The sequence below is a fragment of the Heliangelus exortis genome, chromosome 6 (assembly GCF_036169615.1).
Source record: "Heliangelus exortis chromosome 6, bHelExo1.hap1, whole genome shotgun sequence".
NCBI classification, from domain to species: Eukaryota; Metazoa; Chordata; class Aves; order Apodiformes; family Trochilidae; genus Heliangelus; species Heliangelus exortis.
Window position 1 is genome coordinate 3,296,694 of NC_092427.1, and position 22,362 is coordinate 3,319,055.

The 22,362-nt window shown below is 42.6% G+C and overlaps 1 long non-coding RNA gene across 3 annotated transcripts; it reads right to left on the reverse strand.

The window, feature by feature from the left end:
• Nucleotides 1–636: 636 nt before the first annotated feature.
• Nucleotides 637–20,708, reverse strand: LOC139797363 (uncharacterized). Of its 3 annotated transcripts, XR_011726437.1 has the most exons (7): nucleotides 19,278–20,708; nucleotides 19,099–19,181; nucleotides 15,687–18,993; nucleotides 14,654–14,804; nucleotides 11,802–11,887; nucleotides 1,632–1,704; nucleotides 637–940 (listed from the first exon to the last, which is right to left on the reverse strand). It is a non-coding gene; the product is annotated as an uncharacterized lncRNA (long non-coding RNA). The 3 variants fall into 3 exon arrangements; XR_011726436.1 differs by having other exon boundaries at nucleotides 11,806–11,887; nucleotides 14,654–18,993; XR_011726435.1 differs by having other exon boundaries at nucleotides 14,654–18,993.
• Nucleotides 20,709–22,362: the final 1,654 nt, after the last annotated feature.

The following is a 22,362-nucleotide window of genomic DNA, read 5'->3' on the forward strand; positions in this document are numbered from 1 at the left end:
ACTAAGATGGGCACAGTGGATGTGTCTCCTTGGCTGGTCCCTCCCCATCCCAGCCCTTTGATCTGCAGTGCTGGAAGCAACCAAAGGAAGAAATCCATCTCTGGTTTAGTGATTCAGAGGGATTTCATATCTGTCTCACATCTGTCCTCTCCAATACCACTTCCAGTTATTCTGAGGAGATCCATACACACTTAGGACCACTTTTTTTTTTTTTCTTTTCCATTGCTCTGACATAGGTTGCCCTGTACATTACATCTCCAACGTTGTGCTCCTCTGTTAGACCACTCCAAAAAGAAGCAGAACTTCCACCACTTCCCTGGGGGATCCTATCCCAACATGTGCTTTGCAAAATACCTTAATATGGTGACTGAAGAGTTAATGATCTCCCAATCTACTGCTTGAGGATTATTTAGCACACCAGGTGCCTGGGGAGGCAATAATGGGAACAGGGATGAATCACAGCTACAGTGGCACAGGAGGGGGGTCTGGAAGCTGGTGAGGGAGCTGGTGAGACAACTGTGACCTCCCTGGGACTCTCTTCTATTGATACAAACAGAGAGCACTTGCTGAGCAAACCTGAGTGACCATCCCAGCATCTACCTTCTGATTGCCCAGGCTGATATTGCTCAGCTCCAAGGGTCTCATATTCCTGGGGAGCTCCATGTTCCTTACAGTCTGATGCTCCTCAGATACACGCAGATGCTCATCAGTGCCTTGGACATGTGGCTTGCAAAGCTGCTCTGCTCAAGGATGAAGACTTGGTAGGGAGGTACAACATTTCTCTACAGCACTGAGTTCTTCTGATTTCCAAAATCAATACTTCCAGTCACCTGAAAACTTCCACTGCTCACCTTCAGACTCTTCTTCTCCAAGTGCACCTTTCTTATCCTTCAGGGAATGGCTTGATTTTGAGGGGGTTTGGTGATTTTGTTTTGTTTTTCTAAACAAAGACATCAGGACATGTTGTGATACCTTAAGTAACTCCTGGTTTGAATTTTCATTCTACAGAACACCAAAGCAGGGGACAACCTGCCATACACAGGAATGGAGGGAAGACCCTGTCTTCACATGGCACCAGGGAGAGCAAGTAGAAAAGCAAAAGTTATGGGGATGGCAAGGAGCCAGGTGTCTGTCTTAGGTACCAATGTCAGGCATAAGATGCTCAAGGGACAAATGAGCTATCCCTGAGCTGCCCCAGGGCAGTGAGACTTCACAGTGTTGCCTAATGAGGATGCACTGTTTCAAAACCAGCTAAAAGTTGTCTTCAGAACCAATCCAGTATGATTTCCTTTATGTAATTCATAACATAAACAACAAATAAATCTGTGGGGTTTCAGTCAACTTGTCAAAGAAAATCAATTTTTGTTAAAAAACAAACGGAAGGGGAACTGGGATACAGAGAACACCTTGTACCGCTTGCAGGGAGAGAAGTTTTTGACTCATCTGGGCACTTTTCCTGGGCTTAACAGTCTCAGGGTAGTGACAACCTCTCCCCCTCTCTAAAAAATTTGTTCTGAATGTGATAAATACGGTTTCCCTGGTACAGCACCTCCCTTGTCTCACAGAGGCTTAATGTGTTCCATAGAGCAAAGGTGCTCTCATCAGAGCATCTCCACCTGCAGCTCCCTTACCCTGGAGGAAGTAAAACTGATTCCATGTTGGCACATCAGATATGTGGGAGGGAAACTCCACTCTTTTCTGTTCCTTCCCTGACTTAAAAACAAACAAACAAACAATATTAAAAATAAATTAAAACCCCCTTTTACTCCAGAGGCTGAAAGAGCAAAAAAGAAGACAGTAGTGTGATGGCCCAAGTCCTCTGGGACTATCAGTCCATGCAAAGGACTCTTCCTAAGTATGGCTGAATGCCTTTGTAGACAACTTTCTTTTCCATATTTGATACATCCCAAAAGAGTTCCTGCATCCCCCAATGGTGCTGCTGTGCCATCAGTTGGTTTGCCCATCCAGTAGAACTCCTCACCACATGCTGGTCCAGCTGCTGCTGGGTATGAGGTAAGCATTCCTGGTACTTCCTAAAATCATCCCAGTGTGACTCTTACTTCCACTTAACCCATGTCCAACTCTTTTCCTTTGCTGTTCTCTGCTTCAGGAGTTTCTTTTTGCTTTTCCTCACTGTTTACTGTACTTTGAACAGTTCTGTGGCTTCCATCCATAGGAGAACCATGGGAACTGGCAGGCAATGAATGACTGGCATGCAAAAGGGCTTTTTGGGTTTGTGTTTCTTGTTTTTTTTTTTTTTTTCTTCTTCTTCTTCTACTTCTCCTTCTTGAAAACAACCTTGGCGAGCCATCAGATGAAAAAAAAAATCTATTCTTCTGCCAGCTTCTGCCCACTGCCAGTGTCAGGCTATTTAAAGCTCTCTGAGAAGTGGGTTGGGGGAAGGTAACACCAAACCAGAAGATCCAGCTACATCTTTTCCCCCCCATACAAAAAGTAACAAACAAACAAGCAAAAAACCAACCAACAACAACAAAAAAACAACCCAGAAGATGCTGAGCTCTCTTTTCTACCCAGACTTGACTGAAGTTAAACATCTCAGCCCCTGACTTCAAGGTACAACGTCAGGATCCATAATAAGGTACTGTGGTTCAAACTAGCAACTGCATTTTTGCTGTGAGAACATAATCCTCATTCCTACTGGGGGATCTTGCCACAACACAGGGGCTTTTTTTTTTTCTTCTTCTTGTTGGTACATTATATGCCTACCAACCAAGTCCTTTTCTTTTATAGCTCCCGACGGTAGGGAAAGCAAAAAAAAAAAGAAAAAAAAAAAGAAAAAAAAAAAAAGAAAAAGGAGAGGATTGAAGTTTCCAGGGAGCTGTTGGCCTTTGTAATAAGGTACATGGCTCACTGCTAGTTCACAAAGGGGGTTAGCACTAGAACTGTGGTGAACTATTCATCCTGCCAGCCAAGCTCAGGTGAACACGGCGCTCAGAGCCAACCGGGAACGCTCAGCCCCATTCACCCCGTAGCTATAGAATGTACCACAAGCTGAAAAACTGTTCATTGAGCCAGCAGGAAATGCAGACGTTTAGCAAAAGGCTTGGAACCAGAGCTGCTGTGATGGATGGGGAATATCCCAACCCTGGGAATGGTGGAGCAGGCTGCCCGTGGCTTTCCAGAGCAGCGAGCGGAGTCCTTCAAGGGGGTGAGGTGTTCCTCCTCTCCTCCTCCCTGGGAAAGGGGCAAGGCAGGAGACATGGATTTATTTCCCATTGTCAGCTCCAGGGAAAGGAGCAAAAGTAAGAGCAGAATCCACAAAGAAAACAAAAGACTTAACTCTAGGAGGAAAAATGCTTATTCCCAGGCGGGAAATGTGATACTCCCCAGCTTGGCCACTATCAGCACTCTGAGACCCGCTCCCAGCTGCTCCACATTCTTTGGTTTCACCACTCAATTCTGAGTTACAGGAGAGTGTTAAGGCTGGCTGTGCTGCTCCTGCTGTCAAAGCAATGTTCAGCCATCACCACAGAGATGCAACCCTCAGAGGTCAGAGCTCCTACCACTGGGGCAGCAGGCAGAGAGGTGTGGACACCTGGTGGGGCCACCAACAGCCTTAGAGAATCATGGAATGGGTTAGGTTGGAAGGGAACTTAGAGATCATTGAGTTTCAACATCCCTGTGCAAAACCTGAGCGTCCCAGAGCACACAAACCAAAAATTTAATTCCTTGCAAAGTGATATTGTGCCCCAAAATGGCCAAACAGGAAGTTCCAGCATATTTTCCCCTTTGAAGCTTTAGGTGTGGGTGGCAAATCGGCCCATGAGCAGCCCTCTGATCCACCCCAGAAGCACTGAATGAAAAATGAGGAGAATTTCACCAGTCAACTGCATCCCATCAAAACTTCTCATGTTGAGTTTCCCCCAGTCACTCTCGACACCTCTGCTTCATTTGCCAAATCTGAATGGATATTTAAAAACATAAAGGCCTATACATACTGGCAATTCACAAAAAATACAGCACCCTGTCCAATAGCTCTACATTTGCCCTCTGATGAAATCAAATAACTAATTGGTCAGAGAAACTGAGGCACAGTTACATTAAGAGACTTGCTAAAGGAAAAGGGCAAACCACTGGCTATCCATAGAGGAAATTTGGTATGAACTGGAGATACTTCAACTCACACGCACTCCACCTCAACCACACATTTTCCAAATGCTTAGGACTATCAAGGCAGCTCGAAGTGCAGAACTCAGTACTGAGGGTGCTGAAGCTATCTCTATGAACTCTCTCACCACCTGCTGATCTTAAGGCTTTCCCCCAGGGCTGTGAAAAACATCCATGTAGCTTCAGCATCACCTCTTCATGGCCACCTCCCTCTTCCCAACCATCCTGAGCTCAATGAGAGGGGCAACCATCACCCCGGCTGCCACTGTCTCATGTCACCACTTGACCTTCTTGCCTCTTCCCTAGCAAGGTTGTCCACCTGCTGCCAGCTCACAGGCAGCACTCAACAAAAAGGGCAGAACAAAGAAACCAAACAGTGACCCAGAGCAGGCAGCAATGGGGTGAGGGGGGAGGAGGAACCACAGCGCCGATTCCAGCTCTGCGCCTTGGCTGGGGAGCCAGATTTCAATAATAATTGTCTCCTGTCTACTTGGACAACTCACTTTCTGTAGAACAACTGCAGATGATTCCCCTGTACACCCTTAAAAATCTGCCTAGCTAACGGATCCAAAAAATCAAACACCTGTGTGTCAGCACGAACAGCTGTACACCCGCCACTGCTCCTCTCGCTGCGGAGGATGCCACATGCCAGTTGCTTTACTTAGAGCATGTGGGGAGGCCAATCCATTAGAGAACACAGCATAATTAACAAGCAACATGCTTTCTTGTTCCTGCTGCCCTCAATTTTCTTTTTGTTTTGTTTTCTTTTTTGTTTTACTTTTGGTTTTCTTTTTTTGTTGTTGTTTTTGTTGGGTTTTTTTTTTGGGGGGGGGGGAAGGGGGTGTTTTTGTTTTTGATTTTTTCCCCTCTCCTTTACTTTCTTTAAACAGCTCTATCAGCTTTACCACGCTGATATAGAGCCAGTGAACTTGGGAGGCAGGGGCTGTTTTCTCAAGTTCTCACAGCACTCATCAGCTGGTGGGTTAGGCTACAGAAGCTTCCAGTTGAACTAAATTTTCTTTCCCTTTCCTTTTTCCCTTCCCTTTCCCTTTCCTTTCCCTTCCATTCTTCTTTCCTTTCCTTCCCTTTTCTTTCCTTTCCTTCCCTTTCTTCTTTTTCTTTTCTCTTTACCACTTTTCTCTTTACCACTTTTCTCTTCACCACTTTTCTCTTCTCCACTTTTCTCTTCTCTTCTCTTCTCTTCTCTTCTCTTCTCTTCTCTTCTCTTCTCTTCTCTTCTCTTCTCTTCTCTTCTCTTCTCTTCTCTTCTCTTCTCTTCTCTTCTCTTTTTTCTTTGCTTCTTTTCTTTTTTCTCTCCCTGAGAAATATCCTCAAGAAGCAGGAGATCTTCCTGGAATAAAAAGTGAGAAGAGTGCAGAATCTAAACACGAGCATTCCCCACGCTGTACGACAGCAACAAACGATTACATCCACCCCGAAACATCCACAGACAGTCATGTTTGTTTTCACTGCATTCCAGATATCACTTGCAATCAGTCTCTATATATTTCTTCCTCTCTCTTGCCCATGTGTGCGTGCCTGTGCTCCCTTTCCACACGGAACAAAAGAAACATTTTGCTGAGCTGAGCTTTACTTTCAGAAACCTGCGCGCTGAGCGACCGCGGGATAAAAATCCAAGCTGAAAAAGGGGATTTTTGAAAATCAAGCAAAATGTCTCAGGGTCTGTTTGGAGGAGCCACAGCGTGAATTTACCTTCGTATGAATAATTTGCACCACTTTTCCTAAATTGGCAGGCAAAGAGGGCAGCATAGCTTCACAAGCCCTACTACCTTTGTGCTCTTAATCCTCCGGGGGCTACCTATACTTGTCTGTCTGTACATTGGATCACTGCTAGTGGAGGGCTGAAAAGCATCTCCAGCAATCTTTAATTCATGTGATTAAAAATTCAAAAGAAGCCCTTGTACCAGCTGTTAAACTATGTTAGTAAGCTGTAATTCAGAGTTCAAATCCCAGCAAATTGAAGGTTAGGTTAACAGGATCATTCAGTGGAACTGCATTATATCGTAGCAACTAGAACAGTAGGTGGACTGTTTTATACATGCTCATTTGCAGAAGATAAACTAAGGATGAGCAAACTCCTAGGACTGCAAACCTTGCCTTGGATTTATTTCCTCCCCTTTCTTCATGTGACATGATTTTTTTTTATTATTATTATTTTTAATATTTTTTCCGAGCCTGGAAGATGAAACCAACTGTGGGGTTTGTTTAATCTTTGCACAGATAGAAGCAGACTAAAATCAGCATGAAGTGTTTTGTTTAAGATTATCTGGAATCTGAGAAATGTGGTTTTCATCTCTGAGACTAATTAGTTTAAATATAACAAAGGTGAATTGAGTGTGATGGTCTTAAGTCTACTGTTCATTTTCCTTTCATAAATAGAGGGGGAAAAAATTTATGAGAAAAGAAATCCACGTTATTTAGCACAGTTTGATATGATTATTCTTTGCTCAGGCTAGTCCCAAGATAAACTTCCAGGAAGTCTGGAAGAATTAACCTCAAGTGCAAGTAAGGCTAAAACTATTATGCACGATTACAATTATTATTTATTATTAGCACTACAATAGTCATTAGTCTTCAGCTGAGACTGAAAGGCTGTTGGGGAAAGCAGAGAAAAAGTGACAGTATTTGCTCGCCAGTGCTTACAGCCTCTGCAGCTTTCCAGAGCTTGCAGGGAGAAGGTGAGAAACAGGATGTAATATCAGCTTTAGTTTGCAGATGGGGAATTATGGCACAAAGTGTCTTTCCCAAAACCACACAGGAAACATGCAGAGCTAGAAGCTGAAGCCTGATCTCCTGAAGGCTTTAACCAAAATACCATCCTTCCTGTCTAGTGAAAGACTCTCACTTATTATATTAGAGGCTGTAAAGCAGACCTTTAACCAGCCCAGACTCAGAAACTCAGATGTAGTCCTACAGTACCTGCAATACTAATAATAAATTAACCCTTTTAAAATACACCAATAAAGTCTTTACACTTTTTTTTTTTTTTTTTTTTTTTTTTCCCTGATGGCTTTGATAGTGTAGGTTTTGTGCAATAGTGAGAAACTCTGAAAAAAGTAAAACAAGCTGGTGGGAAAGGCTAGGAAGGATTGATGGCTTGCTCAAGATGGCATCAACAGGGGAAAATGACCTCTTGGGGTTGCTGGTAGGATAAGATAGGGCAATAATGCTTCCCAATAAAAGCAATTAAGAAAACTATGTCTTCTAAATTCAGAAGATGCCAAAGGAGAAAGAAGTGTGTCAGGGATGCCGAAAGAGGAAATTGGAGCTGAAGAAACAGGTGAAGAAAAGCTTGGCAGAAGAAAGGAGTTTTAGGGCTAGAGCCCTCCTGCCAAAGCACAGGAGTTTTTGCATAAGTAGCAAAGGAATGCAAATTAAAAGAGGACTTTGGAATTTTGCCTCCTTGCTGTTGGTAAGATACCAACTAGTGGAAGCCCCAACATACTTTGCATGCTGTCCTTCTCGTGATGTAGTCACAGGTTTGAAGACAGAAGACATCTGTTTGTGAATCTTTTGGCTGGGATGCCTGCAAACTACTTTTAAGTAGTTCCTTCTCCTTTCCCACCTGAGCTAGCATTTCTCCTGTAAATACATGGAAGTCCTAGACACTCTTACCAATTAAGGGTTTAAAATAACTTCAGAAAAATAAAATATCTATCTTTTGTGACCAGCACATGTCTGACATATATGGGGCTGAAATGTGGTTGGTTCCTTCCATCAAAACCCTCCCCTTGTCAAATCACTCCCACTGTGGGGCAGATGTCACATCTATACCCATGGCACCACTTTTAATGCTACCCCAAATCCAGTGTTTAAAAATAACTTTGCCTGACCAAAGGCCTGAGTAAAACTTGTGAAGGACTTGGCCTCCTAATTTTGAATCATCATCATCAACAGGCTTTCCCTTGGATAGCACCTTTCACTTGAAGATCTCAGAGCACTTAATTTAATTAAGCCTTTCAACAATGCCATAATGCAGCCAAATGTTATAATAACTGCTTGTAGAGGTTTGAATCTGAGACAAAGAGAGGTTAAATGAGTCTCCCAAGGTCCCAGGACGAATTAATCACATCGACAAGAGGCTGTGAAGCCAGACCTTGAGCCCTCTCCCTCAGTGCAAGCCATGCTCCTTCCCTCCTCTCCCACCCCCAAAAATGGACACGGGTGGGTTGCTGTGCCCACTGGGCTGGGGATGCTGCTGGACCTCCCTCAGCTTCCCAGGGAGGCTGGGAGCAGCCTGTGTTAAAAACAAACTGATTTCTCAGCAGGGTTAGCTGCACTCTGGAAAGAAGGGTGGTAAATGAGAGGGAGCATCCTCCCTACAAGAAGGAAGATGAGAAAAGGTCTTGTGGTGCTGTCCTCCACACCACCACTTCCTCTGGGTTACCTTGGGAAGGAGGATTATTTGCAGCCTTCCCATGGCCAGGATCTGCAAGGTCTTTTAGAGTGCATTAGTGCTCTCTTTCCTAAGCTGCAGCATCCAAAAAGCCAGTGCTGGGAAAACACACCCTCACCTTGGCTCCATGTGGGGAATCACTTCAGCCCAGGGGGAGGAACATCTTGTCCTCGTCCCGGCACAGCACTCTTGTACTCCAACTTTTTCTAGGAGGTCCCTTGCATTCAAATACAGACTCAGCCCCATTCCCTTAGCCTGAGAGATCTGAGGAGCATCCAGGCTGCAGCGGGATGGCTCCAGGCCATACAGCACAGACTAAGCATTACCATATGTCACAGAGGCAGCAAGGCAAAAATCTTCCCTGAAATGTGAAGAGGAGCACTGGCTACACGCAAAACTTCCCTGCTTTAAGACCCAACAGCAAAGGTTTTGTGGAGCAAACCCAGTTTACTGCTGAGCATCAGCAGCTGCTTTCACATCTAGAATAATGAATTTACCTTCCACGCAACAGAAATGAGAAGCACTGATTTCCTGGCTGCCAACACCTGAGATGGGGATTTTTTTTTCCTCGGGTGTTCCTGTGGGGTATCAGACTCCGTGACCCACAGGTGGAGAGACCTCTGAAGCACTCTCTCACCACTGAAGGAGAGCTTCATCTCATGGATGTGAATTACCCCGGGTTCAGCAGAAAGGATTTGGTCTTTACTCCACCCAGGATCTCCTTGGCATGGAGGAACTCCACGATTAAATATTTGGCCCTTTTGTCCTGGAGACTGATACAAGGAGGATGCTCTGGGACCAGCTGCAGGAGATGCTCAGGGCACCATGGTGTTGGTGCATGCATGGTCGTACCAGAGAGGCCATGTTGAATATTCTCCCAACTCTATCATCTCCTGAACACAAATATTTAACTTCCACCCCAGCCCCAGATTTATAAAAGCTCATCTGTTAACTGCTGTGTCTGGTTCCCAATGAAACCATCTCCACGGTGGCATTGATGCCGCTCATGACTGACATGATACCTCCAATTTGAAGATAAAATTTGGACTAATTTCCTTGTGGAAAAGCCCTGTGTAATTGAAGAGCATTGAAAACAAGTGGGGCTGGGCAGGATTACACACAGGGTGTACCTTGCTGAGGGTACCATTTCACTAGTACCAACCAGTTCCAACTGACTCACAAGCTCGTGGAATCACATGATGCTTAGAACACTGATTTTTGCCTTTAAAAACCAGACCTTGGTCCTTATTATTGAGAAGTTCAAAATGTGAGGATAAGGCTGAGGAATAAAAAAGCAAAGAACAATTCCAATTGTACTTTTAAAATCTAATTATTTTAAGCTTGATTTTGGAATGTTGGGAGCCGAACGCGACAGCGTAAATCACACAAATTCCTACAAAGAGGAAATTATGTGTGTTTAAATGACATTAGAATGGCTCAAGCTTATTTATATTCAATAAGCACATTATAAGATGTGACTGTTACTACATAAAACAACTTAAAAAAATAACAGTTTTCTCTTAAAGGTTAAATGGGCTCGATCCTTTGAAAGTGCAAATGTTCATTATGGCACTGAATTGATTGCCATTAGCTTGCTGCCCAGGTTTCTTGAAAATAGAAGTCTGGGCACTTTTAGGATGTGAATTTAGCTTTAAACTCCTCACCATGAAGGATCTTGGCCAACACATGACCTGCACAGGTAGTGCTGAGCATGCAGATGGACCCTTAGTCCTACACGCTGCCAGCTCAGCTGGATGGAAGGCTCTGAGCTCTGCAGATATTTTCCTCCAGCAACTGTTCAAAGTCTTTACAGCACGTAACAAAACGTGCCTTTAGAATTTGTTTTAATGAGCTGAAATCCACCGTCCTAATTGACACACACACTCAGGGTGTTTTTAGTTACCAGATAAACAATTTACTCCAGTCTCAGGGAAACATCGGGCAAAGATTTTACTGGACTCCCAGATATGGAGGCTAAACCCACCCCTCTGTTTGTTGCAATAACTCGGGTAAAATAAACTCCCAGCACATACTGTGGTCACCAAGCTGAGCTCTTTGTCTCAAAGTGTGGAGATGTGTCCTCCTCCTACCCACCAGCCCCACCACGACTTTGCACTCAGCTGTCGTGTGGACTTTGGAGAAAATCCTGTCTGTGTTCCTACAGGTGTGACTTTTTTTTTTTTTGCTCCTTCCCTCCCATCTCCTTCCCCCCCCCCCCCAGTGACCAGTAACAGCACTTTTGGAGTAAAATGATATATCTACAAACAATGTGCTGGCATGGCTGAGAACATACATATAAGGCCACTGAGGTCCACACGGCAAGGATTGCACAATAACCCATTAAAATAAACATTTGCAACCACAGATAGCTGGACTGAAATCCCTGCTCTGATACAAATAACATCTGGACAACTTTTGTATGCATCTTCCAGCATAAAACACCCTTGAGAAAAAATAGAAGGCAAGCTAAAAGACAAAGGACCACTAAAGATTTTATTATGCTATGGGTGTGGTGCCATAAATTTGAGGGGATTCAGGCAAGAGTTGCCAAGCTTGAATTTAAACAGCATGTTGTTTTTAAAAGTTGTAACATTAGTGACGAACAAGTCAGTATTCTTACATAATTAATCCAGTGTGAAATAGAGTGACTGGAAGACATCCAGTGGTTTAAAAATAACTCAATCATTTATAAGATCCACAGTACTGTAGGATTTAACATTAAGGCACAGGAAGTGAAGGCATCTTGGTACGGAGCATGCTGTTTTAATTCCACAAAAGCTTTATGAATTCAGCTTAACTGAGCTCCCCATACAACAGCCCTGAGCCAGGCAGAGCAAGGGAGGTTCCTCTTGAGTGGATCCCAGGTTTAATGACCAGGGCTTTGCAACCAGGAATTTTATTTAATTTTTTAATTTCTTTGTTTTCCCTCTCCACCTCATCGAGTTGTCTCCAGCTGGAGATACCATTAAAAAGGCAAAACAAAACGAAACAAAAAAATAGGAGTGCTTATTTTCAAAATGCTGAAACTGGGAAGATTGGGAAAAAGTCAGAAATATGTGGGGAAGCTAATGAGAGTCTTCAGAAAGCATATAACCATGGCAGGAATTTGAATGGACTTGAGCATCCAGTGTTATTTGTTAGTGGTGTTTCCAGCTGGCAGCAAGCACGAGCAAGTGCAAACTGGAGACACAGCCTGAGAGGGACTCAATGTAATGATAAAGAAAAACAGCCAAACAAAACCCTTATTCCCTGGTACTGACCTGAAGGAAGTCACCACTCACATCTGTAAATTGAGGACCTGATCCTGCAACTTATTCCAAAACCAATCTCCAGCAAAGCTGCCTGTAAAAGTAAGACATGGTTATAGTCATTGCTCCCGCAAGCTGGAAGCAAGCTACAGGCAAAGATATAGATTTGAGCCTTCCTCTTGGTTGTCCAAAATTTGGGGGAATCCAGGCAAAGCTGTCTCTGGCTGTATTTATTTTCCAGCTGCCCAGTGAAACGAGTGCACCCCAGAGCCAGGTGTCCTGCCATGAGTTCAGCTCTGACCCCAGTCTGCTCAAGGAAATCACAGAATAGAAACTGATGAGGGTGCAGAAGCAGCTAAACTCCTTATTTGTAACCAGTCTCCCAAAAGCTGCTTGTTTGGATGAAGTAAGATCCCAGTTTGAAGCACTTTTGACAAGGGATGGTGTTGAGCCAGGTTTCAGGTTTTTCAGCTGCAGAACAGAGAACCTGTATTGCCTATGGCCACCACCTCATGCTTCCAAGCTCTAGCTGGACATCTTGATGTCATTTCATCAGTCACTGCCTCATCCCACTCTGTGAAAGCCTTCCAGAACTCAAAGATGAGAATTACTGATAAAGGCAAATAAGTAAAGAATAAATTGAATAGACAGAAGGCCCTGTGTTCTTCCTTAGCCCTGTGTTTCCCCTTTGCCTGGCTTGACATAGAGGATGAGAGCAAATACATCAAAATTGTAATCTTGAATGATCAAAATAAATCACATACAATTGATTTTGACTAATGTAAAACTAACTGAATACATTTCTGGAAACAGTACTTATGAATTAATAATAGTGATTAAGATGAATTAAACACACAGACTAAATTCTGCCCTACAACATGCTGACTTCCATGGAAACTGTGCACGCATTTAGGGTCTGAGTACAGCAAGTTAATTCTGAATTATTTTTATCTGCTGAATCAAAGTAGTATGTTAAAAAGAATCCCTGTGACTAAACAGCACTCTATACTTAACAATGTTTATGGAGCTTGGAATATTATTTTCTCAAATTAACAGTGCATTTGCTTAACAATGCAAAACGTGGCTTTGTAAAACCCACTACTGCCGGACTGCAGCAAGTCTTAACTAAACAAAGGTGTGAGAAATGTGACTCAAACCAGTATTTATTTCAGTGGAGAGGGAAAAATTCCAAGAGTCATTAACCCTATCTACCGTTTTGCACTTATTCCCATTCATCACAGTGAGAAATTCAGTCCACAGATTCTTCCTTGACTCTATTACTGTTCTATCCCAAGTTTGATCCAGTAATATTAGACACATTTTTTCCCTAAAACACTCACTTCTATTTTTTTCTATATTCCTATAAACTTATCCCTTTCTCAAATCTCTCTATTTCTATGTATACATGTATTTTTACATGGGAAATGTATTTTATTCCCAGGTGTGTACATATATATGTTTTCAAAAATTCATCTTATTGTCTCTAAACCCAATTAATTCTCTATGACAAACTTGCACTTGGATTAGAAACTGCTTGAAACTTGGAATAAGGGAAATGGTGTGAATACCACAATCATTTCCAATGAGGATTTAGAGAGGTGTGTTTAGGGCAGAGAAAAAAGATGGATTCAGGCAAGTTCAGAGCCATTAGGTGGATAAATGGTGTTTCGGGTTGGGCCTAAGAACTGCAAGAAGAACAATTGTGGCTGTGGAAGCAGGTGCAGAATGAGCCACGTTGCCATGTGGGTTTTTTGAAGGTGCTGTGTCTCAGGTTAACCTCCCTTTGCCTGCTATCAACCCAGATCAATTCTGATGAGTAGATCTGGAAAGAAGGACCTGGAGGTGAGCAGAGAAGAGGTGAGGCTGTGTTATCAGAAGAGATTAAAAGAGCTAGGGATGCTCAGCCCAATAAAACGAGGGCTGAGATGCAATTTGTGGCTATAAATAAACCAATGGGGTTAAAAGAAGAGGGGAGAAGGTTTGCTATTAACACAAGTACGAGGAGATATCATCTGGCAGTTAATGAGCTTGGGGAGAAGCTTGATGAAGGGTCCTGACAGTGCAAGCTCTCCAGCAGCCATCCCATGGGAACAAGGGAAGGAAGAGAGGAACAGCCCCAGAGGCCTTTTGAGATGGAGCTTGATCAATTCACACACAGGATAATGGTGCATGAAACCCAGTGCTCAGAGTGTCCCTCATTTTTATCAGCCAGCCCCATGTTGCTAAGATAGAAGAAAATAATAAATCATTTTTAAAAGCACAGATCTGTAGGGTTTTAACGCTTTGGAAAAGCAAAAACAAACCCCCCAGAAAACAAGTTTATGGAAATCGATGAAATCAAAACTTTCCCATCAAAACATTTCCCCCACCCCCAATATTTTGATTGCTATCAAATATTTTGATTGCTATCAAGTATTTTTTCAGTAGAAAGCTCCCTCTCGCATTTGTTAGTAGCTTCTCAAGGCAGATGCAGGCAGGATGTCTGGAAGGGCCTCAGACATCTCTGCCTCACTGCCACTTCTCCTCCAGAGAAGCCAGGGCATGCTTGGGTTAATCTTCATCTTTCTGGTGATTAAACAGCTCTTGGTCCCACCTCTTGCTAAATCCTAACGACATCCAAGACATTCCCTCTCTGCTAGATGTTCTTTCCTCATCCTCATCATAGGCTCCTGCCAAAAGAGAGGTCCCAGTCCTCCTTTTGGCCCCAGACTGGACACAAGGAGAGGATCTGGCTCATGGCAAGGGCATTTGGGGAAGGCACTGGAATAGTTTCTTGGAGATGCCAATGGCTCTTCTCCATGGGATCTGAAACACCAGGTTGGGCAAATATCTGCTGCTACATCCTCATAGTTGATCTTACCTTAGGCCAGCTGGGTGCACCAGATGCTCTGATTAGTAGACCATAGCAGAACTTTTCTGTTGAAATTGCTTTTCTAATAGAAAATCTCCTTTCCAGGAAAAGGTTGTTGGGAAAAACAGGAGCTGGTTTGAAGAGTTTTCTTTCCATGTCACTAAAAGAGAGATTTCTGGTTAATTGGTTCAAAAGTTTTAATCGATCTCATTTTTATCAGCAACTTGAAAAATCATTGTGATTTTCTAAAAATATTGTATTTTTGGAAATCCTTTCGTATGAAAAATGTTGTGGCTTTAAATTGTCAGCCAAGAGTTGGATTAATTTCTTTTCTAAAAACAGAAAATATGTAATGGGAAGGGATTTCCACTTTCTAGCCAGCTATGGCATTTAGTGGTATTATTATAATTAGTTATTTTCATTCCTTTTATGTAGAGCCATTCATAAATATCCTGAATTGTAGTAAGGACTACACACCAGTTAGCTTTTACAGAACAGGGCAATCAAAAGCAGAATCCTATTTTTTTTTTAGAGAAAAACATATAAAATGAAAGGTTTGAGTTGGGATTATCTGAGTTGGAAGGGAACTCCAGAGCTCATCTAGTCCAGATGATCAGAGCTTGTATGCAAATAGTGGACAGGCCAGAACATATTAGAAGTTTAAAAAAAGTGAAATAACTGACTTGAAAATAATTAAATGCATTTAAATGTTCCTAACTTCTGGAAGTTACTATCAGGTAGCATAAAGGGAGAGACAGACTCCAAACTTGGCCTTTGCTCTTCAGGATGCTGAATGCTCTCCAGAAAAATCACTCGATGGATACAAGCTGTGGCTGACACAGGAGCTTGCTGCTAATTGGCAGAAGCCAATGAAAAATTAGAGAGGAAAATCCTGATAAAATCATCTTCAGTTCTCAAGACTCTGATTTTGATTGGTCCTTGGAAATACAGAAGGAGCAAAGAATTTACAGTAGCCCTGACCTGGTCCTTGCAAATAAACAGCACAAAGGAACTACTTGGAAACAAAATTCTTAACACTGACCTGGAATTTAGATGCCATGGTTTGAAATTCCCACATCCACAAGCAAAAGGAATCCAGGACAAAGTTCCCAAGAGCAAAAGGGGTGATGTATTCAGACTGGGAAGAGTCAGGAGGAAAGTGGCAATGGTTGGAGTTCTTCAGAGCCACAAGGGCTACACGTGGGTTACTCAGATGTGTTCCTCTTAGTAGAACATCTGTCCTCCAGTGGTTTCATGTACAGCAGATGATGCCAAACATACTACCTATAGAATTGCATATAGCTGGCATGAACATGTATATATATATATATATATACATATAGATTATTATTATTTGATTTTCCATGATCCCGTAAGGCCATAGACTAAATGGACCTTGACAAAGTGCTCGTGTTTTAAACTGAAAGGACATCATTCCAGGGTTTGTTTAGGCTTGTAGAAGCAGCCTTCCTTTTCCATTACCTGTGTTCTCAGAGAAAACTTCCCCATCCCCTCCTGTGCCAACATTTCTAGGCCACAACTGTTATCTCCAGCATAATGGAATCCATCTGCTCTCACCTGATGCATAGCAGCTCAGTTGGCAACCTGGGTCTTGCATTACCATAAAGATGAAATTTTTCTTCTCAAAGCAGCTGACATCTACTGTATAGCTGAATTAAAGTGGTTAATACAACTTAGAGGATGGACACCCTGGGTTTGGTGCCTAAGTTAGTCACTGCACCCAGAATATACCAGGACCTGGTGCTAAAATGGTTTGTGACCAGCAGAAAGGAGCTTGAGAAGCCTGTGGAAGACTAAATAGCTTTTGAGAGCTAGTCAAATATCTGGGGTCCTGGGTGAAAGTGAAAAATAAGAATTATGATAGTCCCCAGGACACAGGGACAGGATTTTTGTCAGATACTCTATTGCCTCCAATATCTACAACAGCAAGACCTGCCACATGTCTCAAGCTGCAGCATCCCCCCACATTTAAAATGTTCTGCTCCTAATCTTTGTTGAAACCTCAATGAAAGAAAAAGCTTCTGTCCAATCATTTCCAGATCATTAATGGGAAAAGTGATTATTTGCCTTCAGAGAAGATACCCCCTGAAAAATGGTGACATTATGCTCCCTTTAAAGGGATGCTGTTGCTTTTATAGATGCTCTTGGTACAATTCATTTCAGTGAAGTGCATGTGAGGAGGTTTTACCAGTGTCATTAGAGAGAAGTGCTATGGCTGGGCTGGGAACCCACTGTGGTGCTGCAGCATCTTTTGGGTTGCAGCCCCTAAAAATGCAGCTGAAGAGCAGCTGAAGTTAAGCTGAAAGTTTGGTGGGGAGAAGGAATGATAGGATTGCTTCTGCCTGGCTGAAAGGGAAAAATCTGAGAGCTCTGAGCACTGAAGGTACAAGAAGGGAAATGAACTTGGCTTGTGAATTGGGCCCTGGGCTTTGCAGTTCATTCCAGCGACTGCAACTGCATCAAAAATTTCAGCAATGTGGCAGACCTACCTCTTGGGAGTGTTGAGTCCAATGCTCTGTTTCTCTGAAATAATGCAAACACCCTCTGTTTCTGCATTATCTAACTCCAAGCTATAAAATCACATCTTGGGCTCATATTTAAAAATCGCCCAGGAGAGCCATGCTACTCTTTAGAAAAGTGATAACATTTTAAAAAACACAATTGCATTATTATCCTTTAACTTATTCCTATTTAATCATCAGAATAGGGTTTTTTTTCCCATGCCCAGCACTGCCATTTTTTGCACCCTCAGTTTTCACTAATACCAGACTAGCAAGACACAGCTGAGATGAAATATTTCATGTGATATCAGCTTTTTGGCAGCCTGTGGATTTGTGTACCCATCAAGACTGCATCTTCTGAGAAGGGAAAGAATTAAGAAAAAGTCATTTACCCAGTTAATTCTGTAACTATCGATTTCAGTGGAAACCCCTTCCTCTTTATAAGATTAATTTTGTTCTTCCCATGCCCCACAGAAAGAGCTTGTGCCCAGAGAAAAGCTGCTATGAAAGGGATACAAATGAATCTACTTAGATAATTGTCATTCCAGTCAGACACTGGCACCGTGTAGTTCATGTTTTATCATAAGGGACCAATTTCTAAGATTTAGCCATCAGTTTAGAGAGTGCAACACAGGATTTCACCCCAAAGAAGGCAGTATTTAGTCTAGTCAAGTAGAGAGCACCTGGGACTTCACTGAAGACCTGTGAAGAAGTGGGAATTTTCACCCTCTGACAGTAACAACATCTGGATTACTCTCAAGATGCCAGTTTTCAACATATATTTATTTATAAAATGAGGCCTTCTCACCCCTTTGCTCCATCAGCAGTGGGCTTGGGAGACCTAACCAAGACAGAGGCCATGCAAGCTTGAACATTACAAATGCTTATCCAATATCTGAGAAATAATATCAAATAAAACCCTCACCAGTTTCATGTATTTTTGTAGTGAAATGACAGCAGAAGGATTTCCCCCTCCTCTTTTTTTTTTTTTTCCCTAATCAAAGACTGATTAATTAATTCTCATTATCTCCATCTCTGTCACAAAGATAGCATGGTGACACTGTCAGAAAGCTGTTGTAATTTGCCTCAGGCATGGCTGTAATTTGGTGGTGGTTGGAGTGATTGCTCCCTATTTCAGAAGGCCTCATCACCCACATGTGCCCACAGAAAAAACACTGACAGACAAGAGCTGTGCACACCAGGAGGATGGAAATAGGTGGCAAAGCCAGGACAAGCCTCACCCTGAGCAACCTGCAAGGGAATAAATCACAGCCTTGGATAATCCTACAACAGCACCAAAGACCACGTCGGGACAGAAAAGAGCCTGAAAAAAAAAAAAAAAAAAAAAAAAAAGAAAAAGCCCTTTTCCACAGCAAAATGCATCCAGGGAAGCTGTTACTGGGGCAGAGGGAAGAGTGAACAAACTCTCCTCTCCTCCTAACAGCCTCACAGAACAGCAGCCTGCTAGAAGTGACCACATCAGGAAACAAGTCCTCACCACAGCCCCATCAGGGTGAGCTGAGACACCACCAGGAACGTGGGAGACCCAGCAGAGCCGATGGTTCCTGGCAGCACGCGGTACAAACCCAAAGCATCCGTGGAGAATTGAAACCACATTGCCTGAAAGCCCCTCCAAAATCCCAAGGTTAATGCAGATCCAGCTTTCAACCCAGCCAGCTACACAAACCAGACGAGGTAGGGCGAACAATGGCTCACGCGGGTGTCCCAGTTTTCCACCAACAATGTCAGCCACACTGGTGGTGACTCAATTTGTTTCCATCATCTGCTCTTTAGAGTCGCCTCTGGCAGCTTGGATTTTTCATGCTCCTGTTTCCAAATGAACAGAATCCAAATGCAGAGAGAGAGATGAGTTGGCATCTGGGAAAAAAAAAAAAAAAAGCAGACGGACGCCGCTCCCGTTTCGGATCCTACCTCGTGGTTCCAGGTTTGAGGGATGCTCCTCTTCCTCTGCATCCTTCTGGCTTAGCTTCAGAGCATGGTATCTTCCTCTGATGCTGTTCAATAAAGCAAAAGGAGGCATCAACAACAATTTAAAGCATTAAAAGCTCAATAGGTTCAAAAAATGGTATTTATCCTCTGCGTTCACGCACCTGCCTTTTATTTGGAGCTGCACTCGTGGTCTTTAGTGAGTGCAGAAGCAGCACAGTAGTCACAAGAAGTGACATAAATATACATCTGACCTCGGTGGAATGAGCTTCTTTCTCACACCACAACTTGAAGTTTGCTCTCCCAGCATTATTTGTTTAATAGAAATATTTCCCGTACCACCTGGTTCTGGCAGAAAGTCAGAATTTGCATTTATATGAGGTAGTTTATCAAATATAACATACAGAAGTCTGTTAAGTACACATTGCATTTTGTTTGTGAGAAAATCTGTTTGTATTTAATGCAGTTTTTAAATTAACCTTAATGAAAGCTTCTGAAAATTGTTGTTCTAAGCATTTGAAATATGCAAGAAGAAGTCGGGGAAGACATAAACATGTTTTCCATTATATGTTATCAGATAGCCCAAAATTACTACAAAAAGAATATGGGACTATGTTAAATTAGAAAGATAAGCAAGCATTTAGTTAAAAGGCAAAGGTCTTTAGAAGAGTAAAGCATCTGACAGTTAACCCCAACATCTTATGATCTCCTACCAAGAGTTGTACAGCACTTGCAGAATACAGTAGGGTGTTTTAACCACAGCCATGGCTAAGATGAAAAACAAGGCATGGTTCACAGAAATCCCGTGGTGGGTGTTTGTTAGAGAGTGGTTGTGCACCCACAGCCATTTTTTGAAGATCTTAGGAAACCACCATCACATATGATTTGCCCACAGTTTCATCTTTTTGAAAAGAACCAACCTAAATACATAACCTTTACAAATGGCCTGACGGGAGAAAATTTATACATAGTGCCTGCAATTATCAAAATAGCATTTTTCTGTTGTCCTCTGCTGTTTGCTGATTTCATTTTTGGCCTTTAGCAGAAGATGGGCTGTTTTCTGGTGATAGTTATACACTGGTGACTTCATAAAGAATGTAAGATAGAGAGCAAAAAAAAAAAAAAAACCAACAAACCACCAAACAACAAAATAAAACCTCCCAAGCCATTCTGGCTTTCTTTCCATCTCTTCCCCTTATATCTAATTAAATTTGTTAGACTAAAAAGGATTGTGTGGAAAAATTGCCAAACAAGGAGAGGCATCAACATGATGTAGAATACATTGTGTGAGAAGAGGGGCTAGAGGCAAGCAGTACCTAAGTAGCTGGCTGGTGAGTTGTAACAATAATCATTCAAAATAAGGGCAATAAAAGCATCACTGGTAATGATCAAGTAAGGGAAGGAAAATCTGACTAATGACTTTGTCTTCCTATTCTGGTAACCCTTTGCATAAAGCAAACTCAGTAAAATCAGGTTTTAATCAGGGTGATATTTTTCTGGAAACTCTTCCTTCCCAACACATTCTGGCACTTCACCAATGCTTGAATAACATTCCCACAGCAAGGCTCTTCTTTTTCAGAAGTGACTGCTCTGGAAAAGAGGAAAAATCAAAGAGCTTTTCTCAGAATGCCATTAACTTTTCTGAGATATAAAAAAAAGGGGCAGGACACAATTACCCAGCTACACAGGTTTGAAGGTGAAAAATTTCAAGTTGTGGATGCTGGACTAAGTTAAGAATCTCTCCAATATAAGATTTCATCCACCAAGTGCCAGGTCTTGCTGAGGTGGAGCTGTGAAGCTGTGAAGATGACCAGGATGTGCAACTCTTACAGACTGAATTTCAGACCAAACCCTCCATGGAGCACCTGAAGCTTCTGTTTGACTCCATGAAATGAACACGGTGGAAAAATATGGTTATTTCCAGTTTTATTTTGGAGTGTAATCTAGGCAGGGTGATCTAGCTCTCATCTAGGTTGTCATTACTGGAAATCCTCTTTTGGATCACATCCTCAGCATCTTGTTTAAAGGGAATGATTTCCTATAACTGAGCTACAGATTGCTGTGCTCATAGAGTGCCACAGAACACAGGCTCTGCTTCACATTGAAAGTGGAATTTTTAACACCTGGGGAGGGAAGAAGAGGAAGAATTGAGAAGCTAAAATATGAAAATTTTGCAGTAGAGACCCATCCTAAATCCCATGCAGGCTCATTGCCTGTGATGCTCAGAGCTTCTGGGGTCCTTTCCAGCTGCATCAGACTAAGGGTAGGTTGGAAACAGAAAGTTTGGGAGCGCCAAAGCCTCCCAAAGACCTTTGCCCTTTGGCTTTGCTGAGATTTCTTGGAGATTGTTAACCAGACACCCACAGCCACAAAAAGCCACCCGAGCTCTTTGATCCCCTTGTGCTACCACTTGAAACTTTCATGTAAGGAGCACAGAGACCCTAAAAAGCTCCTTCGTTGGAGCTTTTGGCTTCGTAACTGGGAGCCTGGAAGGTTTAAGATTTTGACTCTCCCTTGTTTGCAGGCTCCAGACTGTAGCTGGGAAGGGGGATGCTGACTTCTGGGATGTTGTGAGGAACAGAGCTGTTGTAGGAATGCTGAGAAGCCAGCCTGGGCGAGGGGAAGACCTCAGAACAATAGCAAAGAGCTTGAGGACATCTTCCATGAATAAGAAAGTTCTTGGCATACATAACAGGCCACACTCAGGAAAGTCTTCTGAGCCTTTCCTAAACAGCTCAAGGAGGTTCTTTTTAGGCTTTTTATTTTGAGAGCTGGAATGAAGAGAGTCTGCATATCCTTTCGATACTATGGGGAGAGAGATGGAACTGTGCTTTTGTGGGTAGGCCAAAAAATAATTAAAGCAATTTTATAGTGTAAAGGAATATGTTATACTATTCCTAAAGGACAACTTTTGGCCAGATATGACTGATGACAAATATTTATTTTTTCTTTTATGCATTAATAGTCCTAGCAGGCAGTACTAGAAACCCTCATCAGTACTTACATAGGGTATTTAGGGTGCCATTTTGATTATGGTTAGCACCAAATTTATTCCCACATTAAAATAATACACATTTGTTTGAAAAAGTTGCCAAAGCCTCCCTAATGGCAGACAATGGGAAATAAGACAAGCAGAGAGTTGGGGCAACTTTGGAAAGATCTGGAGCTGCATCCCTAAAACCAAACCACAGGAGTTTAAGATAATGGGAGCAAGATACCTGGGAAAACCTGCTCGAGCTGCAGGGTTAT